Source organism: Platalea leucorodia (genome assembly GCF_965183815.1).
Source record: "Platalea leucorodia genome assembly, chromosome: 5".
NCBI lineage: Eukaryota > Metazoa > Chordata > Aves > Pelecaniformes > Threskiornithidae > Platalea > Platalea leucorodia.
Window position 1 is genome coordinate 67,524,171 of NC_138827.1, and position 18,407 is coordinate 67,542,577.

Consider the following 18,407-nt stretch of genomic DNA (forward strand, 5'->3'; position numbering starts at 1 on the left):
AACCCGCCCACCTGAGGAGGAGGAGGAGCACCAGCAGCAGCAGCACATTTCTCTCTCTCTCAGCTTTTTAAACACAGTTAAAAAGAGCTGTAGTGTGGGTGGAAATAGCTGTAGGGAGTGTGTGTGGGAATGGGGCCAGAGGAAAGTGAATTTTCTGTTGGTAGGACAGTTACTTCTAGTGGACAAAAAAAATCTCCCAAGGATATCTTGCTGCTGAGGGTGTCTTTGGGTGTATAATTAGTTCTTAAGGTTGAGTTTCCCAGGTCTGGAAAGAATGAAACTGAGTTTCTTTTTCCCTGGTAGTGCAAGTGATAGTACAGTGGCAGCCAGCACTCCTCACTCAGGGAAGCTTGCCTACAAGGCTTCAGGAGGCTGCTTAGCAAATAATATTTGTATTGCATCCTGTTGTGTCCTCACGTCTCTTGTTCTGCTTATGATGTGTGTGCTTGATTCTGTGAGAATTAGAGCTGCCTGTATGTAGGAAGAGAAAAAGGCATGCGGTTTTCACACAATGTGGGTCTGTATTTCAAAATACCATCCCTGTTGGACCTCTTGAAATAGCACTATCCCAGAATATCAGTTAATTCAAGATTTACTCTAAATTTGTGCTTCTACAAGGAATTAAATTCAAGCTTATTTATGTTAACAGGACGTTATTTGAGGTGCTTTGCTTGTATTACATGAAAATAGCAGTGAAACTAGTATAGGAAAACAGAACTTGTAAGACTAGTGGTATAGAGTGCAAAGTGGTACTGCTGTTTTTTAGGAAATATCTCTGATAGACTCCAAGAACCAAGGGAACAGAGCAGCTTTCAGGTTCTGACTTGGTTTGACTTCACTATCTGGAATACAGGTTTTACAATATGTAATCCTAATCAAATTTGTCCTAACTTGAGTTAGTTACATGCAATCTTCTCAATCCAAAAGTCTACCCATAAATTTGAGTAGATTTCTCACCAGCACCAGACTTTCCATATATATTACCGATGCAGAATCTTATATCAGGATGTGGTCTGTAATGATTCAAAGAGATGCAATAAGAGCCACTTAATGAAATCTGACTCTCAAAGTATAGGAGATTTTTTTAAAATATTGCACAGGACATGTAACTTTCTCCTAGTGAGGAGAAACCTCAAACTTGTTATTTGAATAGTTTTAGCCCTGTGAAGTAACTTTCTACATGGAAAAGGAGTGCACACTGGAGTGCGAAATCCTGTCACAAGGCAACCTACCTTCCAGTCAAGACACAGCAGTTTGCCAGACCCGTTTCACAGACCAGGGCTGCACAGATACAATGCAGTAGGGAACTGGGCTCACTGGCTTCAGTGCCTCCCCCGCTGCCAGCCTATCTGATGTAGCTCTGAAGATTTTACCGTAGAGTAGGAATGAAAAATGCAGGCATAATTCCTTACACTGATCAGCTAAGAAACAAAGGAAGTTATGAATAAGCCTAATTAACGTATTTGCATGTGACACAACATAAAGATCAGCTGATGGACTTACATTAGCAAGAGCTAGAGCAGTATCAATGGAGATGTAACCTTAATGGAACTAATTATCCTGATGTTTTAAAAGTCTTATTTCTGAATGGTGATTAATATTTTAAATACATCCTTATAACCTTCCACTGAATCTTATGTAACTCATAATTATAATCTACTGGAATTACATACCCACCCTGAGGAGGAACAATATTCCAAATAGTAAGTTCATGTCACTTGACTGATTTACTTTAAAACACTGCAGTAATTCTTTTGTCAGTAGCATTTTGAAGCACTATTGGTCTGCTTGTAATTCTATCTCGCATTTAGCATTGGTTCAGTTAACTTTAAAGGTAGTGCTTTTCTTACCTTTTATATCAATGTACATCAGATTTTAATTGCAGATTATATGCTTATCTTGCCAACTACTGTTAGTCTGAAATTTTCCTTCTATGATCTATTGTGGTGGAATGATATTATTCAAGAAGCAGTAAGAAAAAAAAAAAAAAAAAAACGAACATTTAGAATCACCACAAATCTATTTTAGGAGCTCGGTCCTGTATGTAACATTCCTGTTGGCCTCCCTGTTTTATCTGTTGTTCAGCTGGAATGTCACACGCTTTGGTCTTGAACCATCTGGTACCAAACCTTTCCTTCTCGGGGGTCGTAGTGAACACCTAGTTACCTCATTTTGTTTCAGGCAAAATCATAGTGAATTAAGCACAGAAGCATTTGATGCTAATTAGTAGCTTTCTGACAGTCCAGGGATTTGATGAGTACAGAGAGCACCTCAGATATTTATTTTAAGAATGCATTGCTCTAAATTAAAGTGAGGCTCTTCAGCAGGGCAGTTTGGCTGACAGTGTGATAGTCAGTATCTTATTAAATGGATGTGTATGTATTCAAACCTTTCCACGTTACTCATCTGACACCTCACACAGGTATTAATTTTCCCTTGAAAAGATCTAGATTTGATTTTAAAAGTCAATATTGAGAATATTTTTCCAAATTTCTTTCTATTTTATTTAATTCTGGAGTACAACTAAAACTGTTCATCAAATAATGCCTTTGAAGAACATTGCCTAGGGAAAGACATCTCATTTAACGCCACAAATGATGCAAAGGACAGCAGAGCAGATTGGAGAACTTAAAAATGAGGAAAAAAATAGGTCAGCGGAATAAATAGAAGCCTTTAAGCTATTAAAAAAAAATAAGCGTATATCATTCATTGCTGCAGATACATTCTGTTTGTAAGTATACATTACCAGCCTCCAATATGGGGTAATTGTGAGCAAATGCTAGCCTCAATGCAACTCATTTACCAGCTCTGTATATAATTATTAACCTGGTGGAAAGGATGTGTAGCAAGTCAGAAGGGAAAGTGTTTGTTTGTTTGTTTAAAAGAAATATGGTCATCCTGGATCATAAACAAGCTTAAAATGGAAGTGAGAGGGATGGAGTACTTGGTTCCTAGAGCCCTCATTCAGTGGATATACTTCCCCAGTGATACACTGCTTGGTGAAGAAAGGCAGTGCCAGCCGTGGCAGGGCACAATATAGGTCTAAGCTGTTCACAAGGAAATACGTGGTCTCTAGTATCGTTAGTTCCTCTCCGTAATGTCAGTCTTCTGTCTGCCCTGTGGATGATTTCATGATGCCACTGGTTCTCCTGTCCAGACCTGGACAGTCCCTCTTTCTCTCTGGCTCTCTCTTGGTCGTTGTGATAGCAGGCTGGAATGGAGGTTCATGCTGCTAAGAGCAGTATATGGGAATATATAATTATTTCAGAAATAACATGCAACACAGTGTGATTTAGTCATACTTTGACACACCTCTGTCTGCCAAGAAAAATGCAGGCACTACCTTAGAGAACTGTTGCTAAGAGCACTTCAGGCTCTAGGAGTGAGAAGATGCTTTATTGTATGGTTAACTGCAGGAGTTAACAGCAGGGTTTCAATCTGGGACCTGCCAAGATATTAAACCACAGAAATCTGTTGCTTGAATTAAGGCTGCGCTTCTGCCTCAGAGACGTAGCACCATCTAGAATTAGCCTGGGACATCATTTTGTAAATTTAAGACACTTTGAAAGTGATTTTGTTGACATTTGTAGCCTAAAAAAAAAAATTAAAGAGGAGAAATTTCTGGGCAGCACCAAGAAGAAACATCTTTTGTTTGTTTTATGCTAAAGTTAAACAATTTTCTAAGAAAGCAGAGACTTTATGTTAAATAAAAATTAAAGAAAAATCCATTTTCAATCTGAAATGTTAATGGAAATCTTGTTTTTCCCCCATGACTGAGCAGGAGAATCATGAAACACATTTGGACTGTGCATTCCTTTTCCTGTGCCACCACCAGCATCCCTGTAGCTTTTGTGAGCCTTTTGGAACATTCACCATCAACTTGTTTCTTCCTAGTAAGAGACAGCTGAATTTTGCAGGTACAGCTGTCTGTCATCTTAATTACAATAGCAACATGCAATTTTCAACATTCTTTAAATAGTCAGAAGAAGCAGACATTGAGAAATAAGTTTGCAGCTTTTTCACCATTCTGCTTTAGTTTTCACTTCTGTAATGTGAAGAAAGTAACTTTTACCGTCTCATTGTAATATCAACATTAATTTTACAGTTGAAACAGTAAGATGTTATACACTGGTGATAACAAATGGCATCTTCTCATTGCACAAAAGATAGCTCCTATTATTGAGCTAAAAGCGTAAGTATAGTTTATCTATACGTTTGCAGTGCAGATACCAGAAAATGCCACATTGCACAATGACCCAGGAGTATGGGATCCAAAGGAAGAGGATTCAGATACCATGTGCTTTGAATTTTTGTGTTGCTTTACAAATCAACACATGGAATATATTTTCCGCTTCTTTAAAAAAGAAAAGAAAAGCTGTTCTGCAAACTGTTATAAACAGATCTCCAACCAGGGTCTTGTATGTACGTCAGAAAGGATGCATGCTTTTTCTTTCTGAACAAATAATCTGACCACTGCTTCACATGCAAGCCTGTAATGCTGCCATCTATCAGCTGTTACCCAGCTCTACAGAAGGAAACAAGGATTTTTTTTTTTTTAGTTCAGGACAAACAAATCCATGCCATATTAAAATGCGCTCACTCAGCCTCACTTCTTTCCTCAGGAGTATTTCAATTATCTTTTCTTCTCAGGAAATCTCCCACCTATCTGAGAATTTCCCACCTTCTTCGCTTTTTCAGGAAAAAAAGCCTAGTATTTACAGAAGTAAAAAGCCCAAAATTCTGTCAGGTTCTCCAGTATGCAATCTCAGGAGGTTTGTAGGGTATTTGCACAAACATTCAGCGCTCTGTTTCACAGTAATTTGTTTGGTTTTGTTATTCACAATAAGCAGTCATAATACTTGTAGGTAACATAATTACTCACTACAAAATGACTGCAACAACGGATTGTGACTTTGTCACCTCATAATAACAACCAGAAGCAGATCTCTCAGGAATATGTGGAGTTATTTCTAGAAGGTGAAGGAAAATATCCTCCCTAGAAGATGTCACTTCATCTTAAATACCTGGAAACTTTTTGCCAAAGATTTCAGCGACCCATGCTGTGTAACCTTCACCATTCTTGTCCAGGAAAGGCAACTCTTTGCAGATCCGTGTTAATCTTTCACATCTATCTAACATGTAGAATGTGGGCAGTATTTACATATCTCATAAAAAACTATAGCTCAGCCATGTTTTTAAAGTGCTTCAGCTCAGTAAATAGCTAATGAAAGCGCAACTCTATAGTTGAAACTGTAGTTTAGTTCACTTTCTGTCTCCATTTCCCAGATAGGCCTGAGTTAATTAGTAGCCAACCTTCCAATACCTGTTTCCTCCTTTCGACCCTTTTGTGTATAAACCATGTATATTTGTTCAGCCACTGTTGTTGCAAGGAGATCACCCTCACCTTGCTCAGAGTCCAAAGGTTTACCAGTTTTGTTTAGCTAATAAATCTAAAGGTGGGTAAGGTAAGATAGGTTTTGTAAACCAATTACTGCATTCTATTTTAGCGATACTGCATTTAGTGAAAACTTGGTGCTGTTGCGTCAACATTTAAAATATATTGCAGTTTGAGGTCTTTAAAATTCTTCTCCAGTATTACTATTTGGAATGGTAGTTGATGCTTAAATTATTAATTTAGAAAGTAAGAGAGACATACAAGGTAGACAGGCAACCTGTGTGTCATGTACTTTTATGTCCATACACATTTTCATTCTTGCTAAAGGAAATTATAAATAACCCAGCTTACCAGAGAATTTTCAAGATTAGAAATCTTACTTCTGCGAGTGCTGTCTAAAGGGTTTTTAGGCATCAGGAGGGCCAATTAACAATTGTCCTCCATAGTGTTTAGGGTAATTGTTTAACTTTTTTTATTCCACTACAACCTGCATAATAAAAAACCCTACAGTTCAGAGCTGATGGCATTTGCACTCTTTGTAGTGATACTATTCAGTACGCATGCTACAAAGAAAGAAGGAAGCGAGACTTTAGGCTTTCCTTAACATTCCCTGCTGTTGCTGCTATCAGTGGCCAAGGCTATGGAAGACACAAGGAACATTTGACTACCGCTTTTCTGACTTAGATATGACTGATGTCAAGAAGGAGCTAGCTGCTGATAGTTTCCTCTGGCTTCTCCTTCTATCACTTGTATACTGATGGATCTGCACTAGTAGGAAATGCTACTGTTTTAAGTACATTAGAGTGGCTCTGCAGAATAGGAAGAACGCCTTCCTAACTCAGTACATCTATAAGCTATTGCTTAAGGCAAAGCATGAGGGTTAGTAGCACTTATTACATGGTGGCCTAGAGAACTGGAGGGTCCACAAAACCATCAGTGGCCCAAAGGTGATCTGCAAAAACAGATCTGGTGTTTACTTGAAACATTTAACTATAAGAATGCCAGATATTTTGAAAAACTTAAGGGAAAATAAACTGTGGTACAAAATGTTTGAGAACTATTGATTTATTGTTATTCTAATCTCTCTTAATTCTTCCCCAGAAGACTGCAGCTCTTGGAAACAAAAAGACATAAAAACAACCATGCTGAGTCAGACTGAATGACTGTCTAGCCCAGGACACCATCTCCCAAAAACGGCCCTGAGGGGCTGCATGGGGAAAAGTAAGAACAGGGCAAACATGACTCACACTCTGTTTTCAGCTGAGGGAACTCCTGAGTTGGATGTGGTAGCATTTTTTTTTTTTCTGTTTAGTGACCTGGGGATTTCTCTTCCACGCGTTTGTCCAGCCTCACCTGGAACGTGACAAACTTTTAGCATCCACAGTATCTTTGCAAGCTTTGGACATGACTCCTACTAGCTTCATCTGATGTGCCCTAATCCATGTATGAGAACAAAGAGTAAATTACCCTGCTTTTTCCAGTTCATGACTTTGTAAATCTGCTATATCCCTGCTAAGTTGCCTCTTTTCCTGACTGATGAATACTAGGCTACTCAGCTGTTCCAGGCAGAGAAGTCATTCCAAACTTTTGAGCATCCTTCTCTGAACCTTTTCCAACTCTAATATATTCTTTTTGAAATGAGGAGACCATACTGCTTTTTTCCTGTAATTCATATGGGATCCATGTCTGAATTTCTCTCCGTGTGAAAAAAAAATCCATATATTATGCTAAAATAGAATTCTTTCTTTCTTTGCAATTGGTTTTGCACTTACAATCTTTTTTTTCCCCCCTTGTAAGTACTTTGACAGTTTTGAACCTTCTGGTAATAAACAGTTAACAGCACACTGTAGCAATATAAGAAACGCTCAGGGAGCTAGGTTGTACATCCTAAAAGCAGATAAAATTGTCCAACTCTGCAGACAACAGACCTCTTATCAGCTGTAAACAGAACAGAGGGAAGAGGGAGGAAAGAAGAAAAGGAATTAGTAAATTACTTTTAAAAGCATAGGTACTTAGAATTCATAGTTGATGTGCTGATTTAGGAAGTCATGAGATATGGCATAGAAAAAAAGGTAAGAAATGTTAATACAGTTACACAGACAAAGACTATTTTTTCTGCTTTTGTCACCCTCCTGTGTTTTTTTTTCTTTTCCCACCCAACCATTTCAAAGGCATATCCTTACAATGACGCATCAATTTTCTGTCTGCTTGAGGTTTAGAAATAGCTGAGGTGTTATAAATAGATCACAATCTGCAAGAGACAAAGAGAATGGAAATACTGTAAAAGGTTAGCTGAAAAATGTAGATGTGGATTGAGATTTTGGATGTGTCTGAGAGTGGAAGTACTCAGTTTGAAATGTTTTATTAACCACAGCAGAGGAACCCGTGCTCCTTGTGCAGCAGTGGGGAACTGCCAGGTGGAATCAGGTGGCACTTTTGGTCACGGTGCCAAGCAGAGAGTGACGTCCAGCTCCGTCTCCAGGAACTCACAGTTCAATGACATGAGAAGAAGGCACCTTGCCGTTCCTTACTGTGAGGCTAAAACACAAGAGGCGATTACTCTTTTATACACTGTAGAGCCACTAAATCAGAATGTATAACTTCTACACCATAATTTTTCTGGCAGTACTCGCGTACTCTGAATTGGTAGCATTGATCAAGTTTGCTCCCTTTTTCTATTTTGCCTCCAAAACACCTTAACTTTAGTGAAGTGTCTTAGCATATGGTTGAAACCTTGTCCTTGTTCTACAAGACACTGAAAAAATCAAAACTGGGAAACAGTCTATTATCTTTTTGTTTCTGTTTGAGTACTCCCTTTGTAAGGTCATTGAGATCCTGTTGACGCTTCCAAACAGACTTTGGGAGAACAAGTAGTTGTCCTGCACTGAAACCTAATACCTGGGAGTGGTATTATCCCTCCAGCCACATACATACAGTGGAGGTCCATTTTCTTATCTTCCGGCTATCTAATTCTGTTGGACTGACTGTGAGAAAAATTATTTGGTGCCTTTGGGTAAAGTAACACATTAAATGGAAGGGACAAACTTTCTCTACGATCTGTTTCTGTTTTGAAGAGAAGCTGCTTTCTGAAACCAGGCTGGATTTCACAGTAGCTCTATCATGACAACTAGCTTGACGTAAGCTATACATTCTCAATCTTTGCCAAATACAATGCCATACGACTAATACAGGACCTGGTCTTTGCTTGAACTGTGTCTCCAACTGTCACTGGTTTTAGTAGAAGTTTAGGCCAATACACACTGCAGAATCAGGTTCTTCAAACCTAAATTAACATTCTGTTGAAAACTAAACATATGTTGTTTTTTTTCACTGTCAACAATTTAGTTTCCAGGTTTGGAAAAGAAACATTGCTGGGGAGGAATCCAATGAATTTATTAATGAGCTCGGTAAGTATGGAACTATTAATATCTTCTGAGATTTTGTTTGTCTTATTTTTATCTTCAACTTAAGACTCTGAAATATTCAAACAGATGTTCTGAAGCTTTCCACTGAGAATAATACAGTATGTTAAGTCCTATCTTAAATACATTGTGATTATCGGGATATTGTAGGAAACAGGTGAATAGCTGTGTACAATATTTCTGAAACCATTTGTTCCATTACATGAAGTCTTTATCTCACATTGCACTGATAGCCCTAACAAGAAAACATCTGAAACATTTCTTATATGTTACTAATGATTTTTACTTCTAGACAGAAATCTGAATACAAAAATGGAAACATTACTTTATTCTCTAATATTATCAGAGAACATTAAAGCTGCTATTACTATTCCATGGCATGACTGACAATATAGTTTACCTGTCCTAAACACATTTTAAATAGATGAGTGCTTCTCTTTGTCTAAAAGGGTTCCATTTATTTCACGATCATTTTTTATCAGAGATACTGCTTTGAATCTCAGTGTAGTTGAAGTCTGTGGTGATCCTCCTACTGACACTTAAGTACTAAGGTCCTTTGTTCTTCATAGTGAGGAATACCATCTCGAGAATTTGAGAAGGGCATCAGTAAATTGCTCGTTGTTTTCACACTTTGGGGAGGGGGGACTGTTTGAAATTCACCTTGAAACTGAATTCAACTGCCAGTATCACTTGGATGTTGTCATACTAAGCAAGAAGTTAAAACAGATTAACTGATCAGTTATGCTGCAGCTCCTGAGATGAAATACAAAATAAAAAAAGATCAGTCTGCTTTCTGGAGAAAGCGGTTAGATAGCTTGGCTAACACTGTGACTCCCTTCTGCATGAAAAGTGACATTTAGTGGTCCTATTTATAATGAGGCAAATTCAGCCCTAGAGAGAGTTAGATGTGAGGCCTCTGAAGTCAGCAGATAGCCTTAGCCAGAATTTGGTGCAATGTGTCCCTCAGTACAAAAGATTATTTCACTGCTTGTGTCACTCAAGTAGTTTTCATCAAAAATCACATTTGCATGTACTAAGTAAAAATGCCTGCCTTGGTCTTGGTTTAGGTTTACAAAGCTGCATTGTAGAAGACCTGAATTTAATGAGGGAGATAAGATGATATGACTGTGCTTGTATCTGATTCAAAAAAACCCAGTTCAGTTAAAAACTGCTTTGAGCTATCACCAATTTTCTTAGCCATATAAATGGTGAGAGCTAGTCCTGGGATTAAAGGAGAAGAATATATAATGCTGTGTAAAAGCAGAAGTCATTCTCTGGAATAATCTTTCAATATGCAGAATACTGAACCTCAATTAAAATTTGTTTTGGTCAGGGAATATTTTGCTGTGCAGTGGTATTGTATTTCCTTTAAGAGCTATTCTCAGAAACTTAGTTTAGTCACAAGCTGAGAACTCAAATTCCCATTGACCTCAAGTCATTGACTAGTAATTAGGAAAACAGGGATATCTGACCCTATATGCCGTTTTTTGTGGATGTGAAGGACAATGATAGAAAATAATTTCTTGCTTGAATGCCAGTATTTGCTCAACCCCTTGCTCTCAGAAGGGATAGAAGGAACTTCCTAGGGATCAGGGAGAACTGGTCAGTTTGCCATCCCTCGGTCATATACCTGCAGTTATTAAAAACATGTTAGGCTCAATAGTTATTTAATACACTCAGAATACACCGTAGAAGGCATACATTTGTGGTATTGAAGCCAAGTGTGGAAGCAAGGACCCATCCTGCCAGGACATAGTGGGCAGAGGAGGTGGGTGTATGTGTCGTATTTTTAACTATTCTGTCTGCCCTAGTCATTTTGCATTTTTATTTTAACATTTCTAGGTTTTATTTAGAATAAAATGCGTGTGCATGCGGGGGCTGTTCATTTAAGTTTTAGAAGTTTGGTCTTTTCTGGGGACCCCGCTATAAGAGAAGGTCTAAGCAGATCCATCTCAAAGCTCTGGCCGGTTCAGCTTCCCTCCCTCCATGAAGACAGGCCAATGCAGAATTCATTGCAGGTTCAGTGGCTAAATTGCATGAATTGTCTGTAGTTCCTGCCTGGACTACAGAATCAGCGAGGCTTTGCACACTCTCCAATCTGTAGCAGTGGAGCTTATGACAAGATGAAGGCCATCATGTTTTTGCACGTATTCGATGGCATCAGTGTTAGCAGCAGCCCAACATAAACAATTTGCTCTGTGCACAGCAAAACTAATAAAGTTTTATTTCCTATGGGTTTGTGTATTACACTTTTACAATCCACTCCCTTTCCTCCACCACTTTAAAAACCTCAGCTGTCCCTTCTCCCTTTCCTCCTGTTCCCTCTTCTATTCCCTTACCTGACCCCCAGTTCTTCACAGGGTAACTTAACTGCGGCTCAGGCAGGAACAATGATTCGCTGGATGAACGGGAGCCCGCTGCGGAGCTCATGCTGTAGGCTTTCCTCCTGCGGAGGGCACTGCCTTGCCTTTCTGTCCTTCACCAACCACTGATGTTCACACAACCTTGTAGGAATTTAATATTTGTAAGACTGTCTCTGCACATCAAATTTGATACCTGCCAGTGGGTTCAAAGGTTCTTGGGGTGAGGAAAGGTTGACTACTGTATAAGCAGATACCATGCAAACACAAATCTGATTTTGAGGGGGGAAAAAAAGGCCTATCTGGTAGGAAAAAGTACATATCAACATACACGGTAAACACAGTTTCTGTAACTAGTATTTGCTCTTGCACATTGCTTTGCCTTCTCTTTGCTAATGAGTGTAACACTTCTAAAAGTGTTAGATTAAAAATCTGAGGAAGAGAATCCTTTGCTTCCCTGCCAAACCAGACAGACCACTGCAGTGGGAGCTGGTTGTCTTACCGGCTGTGAATATTTTGTCCTGGGCTACCATTAACATTGCTTGCAGCTGTGTATGATTTGCTGATTCACTGGATGACTATTTCTCAGTTCCTCTGTTGGGATTTTTCTCTTACTGGTAATATAGTTACTTTTAGTCTTTGAAACAGTAGGGAAAAGCCACTTGGTTCCTCATAATGACTTAACTCCTTCCCAGATCTACACTGGGATATGCGTTATGAAGAGCTTCCTAAAGAAGAAATGAATGCCATAGTTGCCTTAATGCAGTGCCTCTCCTAGCAAAGGACTGACTAAAAAAGTAGTTTTGTTCATGTTATGCAAAATATATTAAAGGTCTGACGGAAAGGAAAGCTTTTCTGTTGTCTTCATTGTACTCTGGAGCAAGTCCTAGCAGCACAAATCTCACCTTCAACTTATCTTTCTAATCTGACTGATGTGAATGCCTTTTTTTTTCCTCTTTTTTTTTTTTTTTTTGGCTCAGAGTTAAAAGCTGCTAAGAGACAGCAGAATATTTTGTGTCAACCAGAAATTCTCGATTTCAAAGTACAGCTCTAGCTTATGAAAGAAACCAAGAAGTTTTTCTATACATTAAAATTTAAGCTCCTAGAAACCATTTCCATAAGATGGGGCTCAGATACTTTACCTTTGCCATTACTGGAAAATATCAGAAGCACAAGATGCATATATCATACATATATAACATACAAGATGTTTTTCCATTCAAGTTGTGTGTGTTATGCTGTATTTGCTTTGTTGTTCCTCTGACCTAAGGAACAAGTCACTGAGTCAGCTGACACCACTGAGTCCTTTTCAAGCAAAATCCACTATGGTTAGCAATGTGCAGTTCCAGCAGGTATTTGTATGTCATTTTGTTTATTTTACTTTTAAAAATAACTACTTTCCTTTAATTTTTCAGTTGATTTGGGGCTTCCTTTTAGACAGTAAAGTTGTTTGTTTGTTTTTAAGCAGCGAGGCATTTGCAACAATTTTTCGCAAGTATTCTCACCATGATATATGGTAAAGCTGTACAGGACACATAAATCGAAATCTTTATAAAGTAACATATGCATTTAACCAGAAGCCCACAGAAATCCAGAAGCGTTCTTTCCATTTCATGGATAAGTTTAACCCCGGTGTGGGTTTATAGTACAGAGTTTATATTATGTCATGTATATGAATGAACTATATTTATTTTATAAAGTATTATTTCTGAATATTCTAATATCCAGTGGTCAGGTACATATTTATTAGTGTCACCCTATGTATTAGCTAAGAGAAGAAGATTGCTCTTTGGTAGTTTTTCCATATATCACATTTTATTGTGCTTCAGAGCTTGATCCAGCGGTCTTTGAAAAAAAGACATCTTTCAATTAATTTCAATGGATTTTACACCTGACTCAGCTTTTTATTTTCCTTAATGTTTTATACTAGCAAGCGTTTTAATGGAAAACTTGGTACGTTAAGTAGCTTACAACTACATGTCCTTTTCTCTGAACACTGCTTTGGCTAGAAATATATAGCTTTTTGTGATAAAAATACATTAGGACAGTTTGTGTGCAGTGCAGCAGTTTCTCCATTTTTGCTAATCCTCATTTTCATAGCTGAAAGAACAGAGGAAGAACTCTCTGAGCAAGTGTAGTAATTTCTAACAGGCTGTAATCCAGATCTTTACACGGAGCCTCACTGAAAGAAATAACTGTGCAGAGCCCTATTATGTTCAGTTCTGCTCACGCTGGAGTAGCTGGTCCGGCTGGAATAACGCTGTTCAGCGCTGAGGCTTTTCGCAGTGCTTGCCTTAGGATGCTTACGGAACAGAGGCAGCAGACCCCAGTCTGAGCGATGTGACCAAGCCCAGTCGGTACTGGATTGGGCTTTTAAACTCAGTAAGAAACCATTTTAAATATATATATATATATATATATAAAGATATATATACAGACACATATTTTTATATATATATAAAGGTATTTTTATGTATATAAAGAAAACATTGTAAATTACTCTGTATTAGTCATATTCTGTACTCTGGTCCTCAGCTGTAACTTCTTGTTCACATACCAGGTTATGCAACAGCCTGCAAAGAAATGTTACACATTTTGTCTTAATTCCTCCATTCAGAGAGCATTTTTTTAAAATTTTTGTTTTTTAGGAAATATCCCTGCCATCTCCGAAACCAAGTAGAAGGAAGAGGAATGATCAGGGTGTAACTCCTCAAAAACACAGCTCCAAGAAAAGGTAATACAAGCAAAGCTGCAGAAGATGGTCACATTCTTAGTGCGCGGTGGGCAATGTTGAGTTACCGGAGTTTAGGGAAAGACTGCTTTTATGGCTCCAGTAAATGTAGTCTGCGACTACAAAGATCACCTTTCCCTTTTCAGTTCAGAAACCATGACTGGAAATGACTTGAAATACATGTTCTCCCTAAAAGCATTTGTAGTAATTTGCCAAAAAGTCTCCATCAAGATCAAATGATTTTGCCAAAAAGTCTCCATCAAGATCAAATAATTTTGGTTGGAGCTGACATCCGGTTTATTACAGGAATATTTTGTAATAAAACCCCCACTATATGAGCCAATAGTTGTCTGTCTCTGAATTCTGCAAGATTACAGGAGGCCTGCTCCTCCTGCGCTCAGACGTGGTTTCTCTCTGTGGTTAACTAGCCGTGGGGGAGATTCTCAAAGATGAAGTTTTGAAAATCCTTCCAGTGACAGATGATAAACAAGCCTTTTCCTGCCCCAGGTCATCTCCCCTGTGAGATTCAGCTTTTGTCTCCTGCCTCCTTCAGGAGCGGCCGTTACTGTAGGGGTTGGCAAGCGTTTAATCGGATGGGGTCCTCAATGGCCTGTGTATCCACAGACAAAGACTGCACCCCATCCGTACGCTTGCGTGGCAGGGGCACGACCTTGAGAGCGTGTTGCCTTCCGCAGGGACTGGTGTCCTTTTCACTTGAGTGAGGACTCAAATTAAATGGGTCAAAAGCCCGTGGTGCCCCTGTTCCTCTCCATCTGCCTCAATTACGCAAACTTGTAGTTTTCTCTCAGTTTCTTCCCTTGGGCAAAATAACACAAATATTTTTTTTCCTTGAGGAAAGGGGGATCCACCCTCAAAAAGAGAGGTACAAATAAGATGCCAGTAGGACTGCATTTGTCCTGTGGTATCCCAGTTAACGCTGTCCGCAGTCTGGTCCCTGTCCTGGGCAGAAACCGCCGGTGCTGCGCCGCCGGGAGGGATGGCCAGCGGAGGCTGCTCGCTCTATTGACTCTGCTTGGACTGCGGCCCAGTCCGAGCTCTTGTGTACAGAGCACCATCGCTTCAGCCTAATCCTCAACCAACTTCACCACCTCCTGTTCAGTTCAGGGCTGATAAACACCCCAGATCTCAGGCTGGCCTTTCACTGTCTGTCTCGATTATTCCCCCTTCTTTAGCTGAGCACCGCTGACCTTTTGACAGTGCAACATGGCTCAGGTGTTGCTCGGGAAGTTACCCTCCCTGCCTGTGTTTTTCTGCCTCAATAATTGCTGCGGGGTGGGGGCAAGTTTATGTCGTTGTTTTAAGCGTTTACGTAATTTTATTTGTATATAATTCTAGACACAATGTCAGCGAAGGGGTGATGCCAGTGGCTGCAGAAAGCACTACAGGTAATAATTTAATGCTTTATGCCGCAATAGGTGTTTGGCACTTCCCGGGAGCGGGAAGCACTACGAAGGTTGAGTTATTCGCTTGCTTAGGGTCCACGAACGCTCCCCAGACGCTATTTTTAAACCAAGCGTCCAGCCGGCGGCCCAGCGCGGGGGCGGACCTGCCGCCCGCAGCCTCCGCGCAGCAGGTAAGCAGCCCGACTCTTTCCCGCCCTGCCCGGAGCCCCCGCCCGCCCTCCGGTCGCCGGCGGCGCCGGCCTGGCCCGGCCGCCCGGGGGGCGCGGAGGCGGCGCCGGGCGGGCGGGTGCGCGGCCCCCCCGCGGCGGGGGGCGGCTCCCTCCCTCCCTCTCTCCCTCCCCGCTGCGCCCCTGCGCGGCGGCGGCGCGGCGCGGCGCGGCACGGCCCGGCCGGGGGGGGCGGCCGAGGGTGCGCGGAGCCGCCGCCCGCAGCAGCCGCGGCGGCAGGAGGCGGCGGCGGGAGGGGGCTGCGATGCGCCCGGCTGAGCGCCCCCCCGGAGCCGCCCCCGGGCGAGGTGAGTCACCGCGGCCCCGCGGAGCGCGGGGGGCCGGGCCGGCAGCCAGGCCCGCGGCAGGCCGCCCGGCCGGGGGCCGCCGCCTCCCCTGCCCGCGCTCCGCGGGGCGCCGGCAGCGGGCGGGCCCGGCCCCGGGCCGGCGGGGACCGACCCGGGGCTCGCTGCGGCCCGGCGGGCCGTGCCGCGGGGCCGCCGGCGGGCGAGACGGCCGGCGGGCCGGCTGTGGCGCACCTCGCCGCGGCCGGTGGGAGCCGGGCAGCCGGTGAGGCCGTGCCCCCCCGATCTCTGACCCGGCGCCGGCTCCAGCTCCCTCCCAGCGGGGGCGGCGGGCCTGGTCCCCGCCGCCGCCCGGGATGCTGCCGTTGGGCCCTTGCCTCAGCCTTTTCCTTCCCTCCTTAACGGCTGCTCCGCGCAGCTTCTCCTCGGAGGTGTTCCTGCCTGCGCCGCGCTGGAGCCGGTCAGCTGCTCCTCAGCTGAGCCGGGTGGTCGGTGCGCGCCGCCTTCGCCCTTGTTGAGGTCCCCTGACGTTAATTGTGGCTAAGCGGTGACCTCGTTGGGATGCCGACCCTCGTCTCCAGCAGCTCAGCGTTGTGGTTGAAGTGTAAGCACCGTACGCGCGGCCGAGCCATCCGACGCCAAATGCCCCGTGCCCTCCTGCGAGACCACTGGCGACAGCGACGGGGTCCCCGGAGGTGGCCGCTGGCTGGGCCGCGGCCTGTGGGAACTCCCGCGCAGGCATCCCCGGGTTTGTCCCTGCTGCCCGCGTCCAGGCGTGGTGTTACGTGTAGCTGTCACTCAGTTTCTGAACCCTTAAATCCTTAAAATACGATAATTCTTAGTAAGCAGGTTGTCAGTTGCACCTCTGTTTATCAGAACAAGGATAGGAATAGATGCTTGTTCAAGAAATCAGTGCTGGAGGTACCATAGGTGTTATGGATGCCTGTTATATCCTAAGTTAGATGGAGTTTAAAACCCATATTTGGTCAGCAGCTCTGAAGTTTTAACAGCAGGCTCTTTTAAAATGTGTTAATGAAAAATGTAGTCTTGAAGAGTGATAAACCTGGAGTTCAGGGGAGGGGAGAGTTGCTGTCTGAACATGACATTGAAGTATTTCATTAAAAAACTCGCTCAAAACGTTATCACCTTACTAAGATATATAGGGCCTAGTTGTCTGCTATATTTAGTAATGTCCAAGAAAAAAGATTGTAAGATGCTAGTTTTCTAGCTTTTTTATTTGTTTCTCTGGGTATAAATAGTGGACAAAGGCGACATTTATTTTATTGTTTGTGCTCTCTGAGGACCCACTGAGGAACAGGGGAAAAGAAAACAATCCTCTTTTTAAGGATGGTGTTTGTTATAGCAGTCACAAACCTAGTAAAAATCCTAAGCAGTTTTGAAAAAAAAAAAAATTCAAACAGGTGGAGTGAGAATATGAGAACAAAAGCTGATGATGCAAGGAGCTAATGTGAGGAAGCTGTGGTTGATCACTAATGTAGCTGGTGCTAGGGCACAACTTACAGGCAACCTGAAATGCACCTTAATCTTCAGCTGCAGCACAATGGGCCTGAATTTATATAGCAGCGCGGGAGAGCGTGAACCGGTGACGTGGTCTGGCCGCAGTAGCGGCGGCTGGTCCCCGAGGCCGGGTGTTGCCTGGCAGGCCTCTCCGTTTTGAAATGGACCGCTGCTCCTGCCGCTGCTGGACTTGGTGGTGCAGCTGGGTGCCTGCATCCCTCCCCAGTGCTGGAAGCAGCTGTGCTTGTGGAGTACTTCAGCTCTGACTCTGGGCACTTGGCCTGGTCCGTAGTTGAAGGCATGCTTGTTAATTTACTGTCATTAATGAAGTGTAAACCTTGGCAGCGTAGATACGTAGTTGGTAAATTAAGAACTGGTTAAAAAAACTGGAGTCTAATACTGACTAAAAATAAACTGGTTAAAAAATAGAGTCTACTAAGACACCTTAATTTGCACATATTAAATGGAAAACATGATTGGAAAGCAAGAGTCCTAAGATGTGAGTTTAATGGTTTTTCTTTAACAGATGAGGATCTGATAGTGTTCTTGTCTTCTTTAATGTTAATACTACCGCTATTGTATCAACTTAGCAACTTCAGGCCTATTATAAAGTGCATTAGACCTATTATAAACCTGAGCTTGACGTACTTCAGACATACTGTAGTCTCGCAATCTAATTGACTAAATGTGTCAAAGTATATGGGGTTTTATATGCATATTGAATGAAGCAGAAAAACCTATAGACCAACACATTAAGTAAGTGCATGCCAAGGAACACAAAATAAAGCAATTTTAAGAGTTAAGTGTTTTAGAACGAGGTGGTTTCACTTCATGGAAACCCTAATTACGGTGGTTAATGTTACGACACTAATGTCTCGCTTCAGTTTTGAAATAAAGATATTTCCCAGCACCAAGTTAATTCACTAAATGTGATTTATTCCTGATTTTATAAATTCTGACTAAGGTGTCCGTGCTGGGGCCTCACAGAAGGACTGCTTGCCTTTAGAGCGCAGGGGATGGTGATGTGGGCAGGTGGGTCAGCCTGC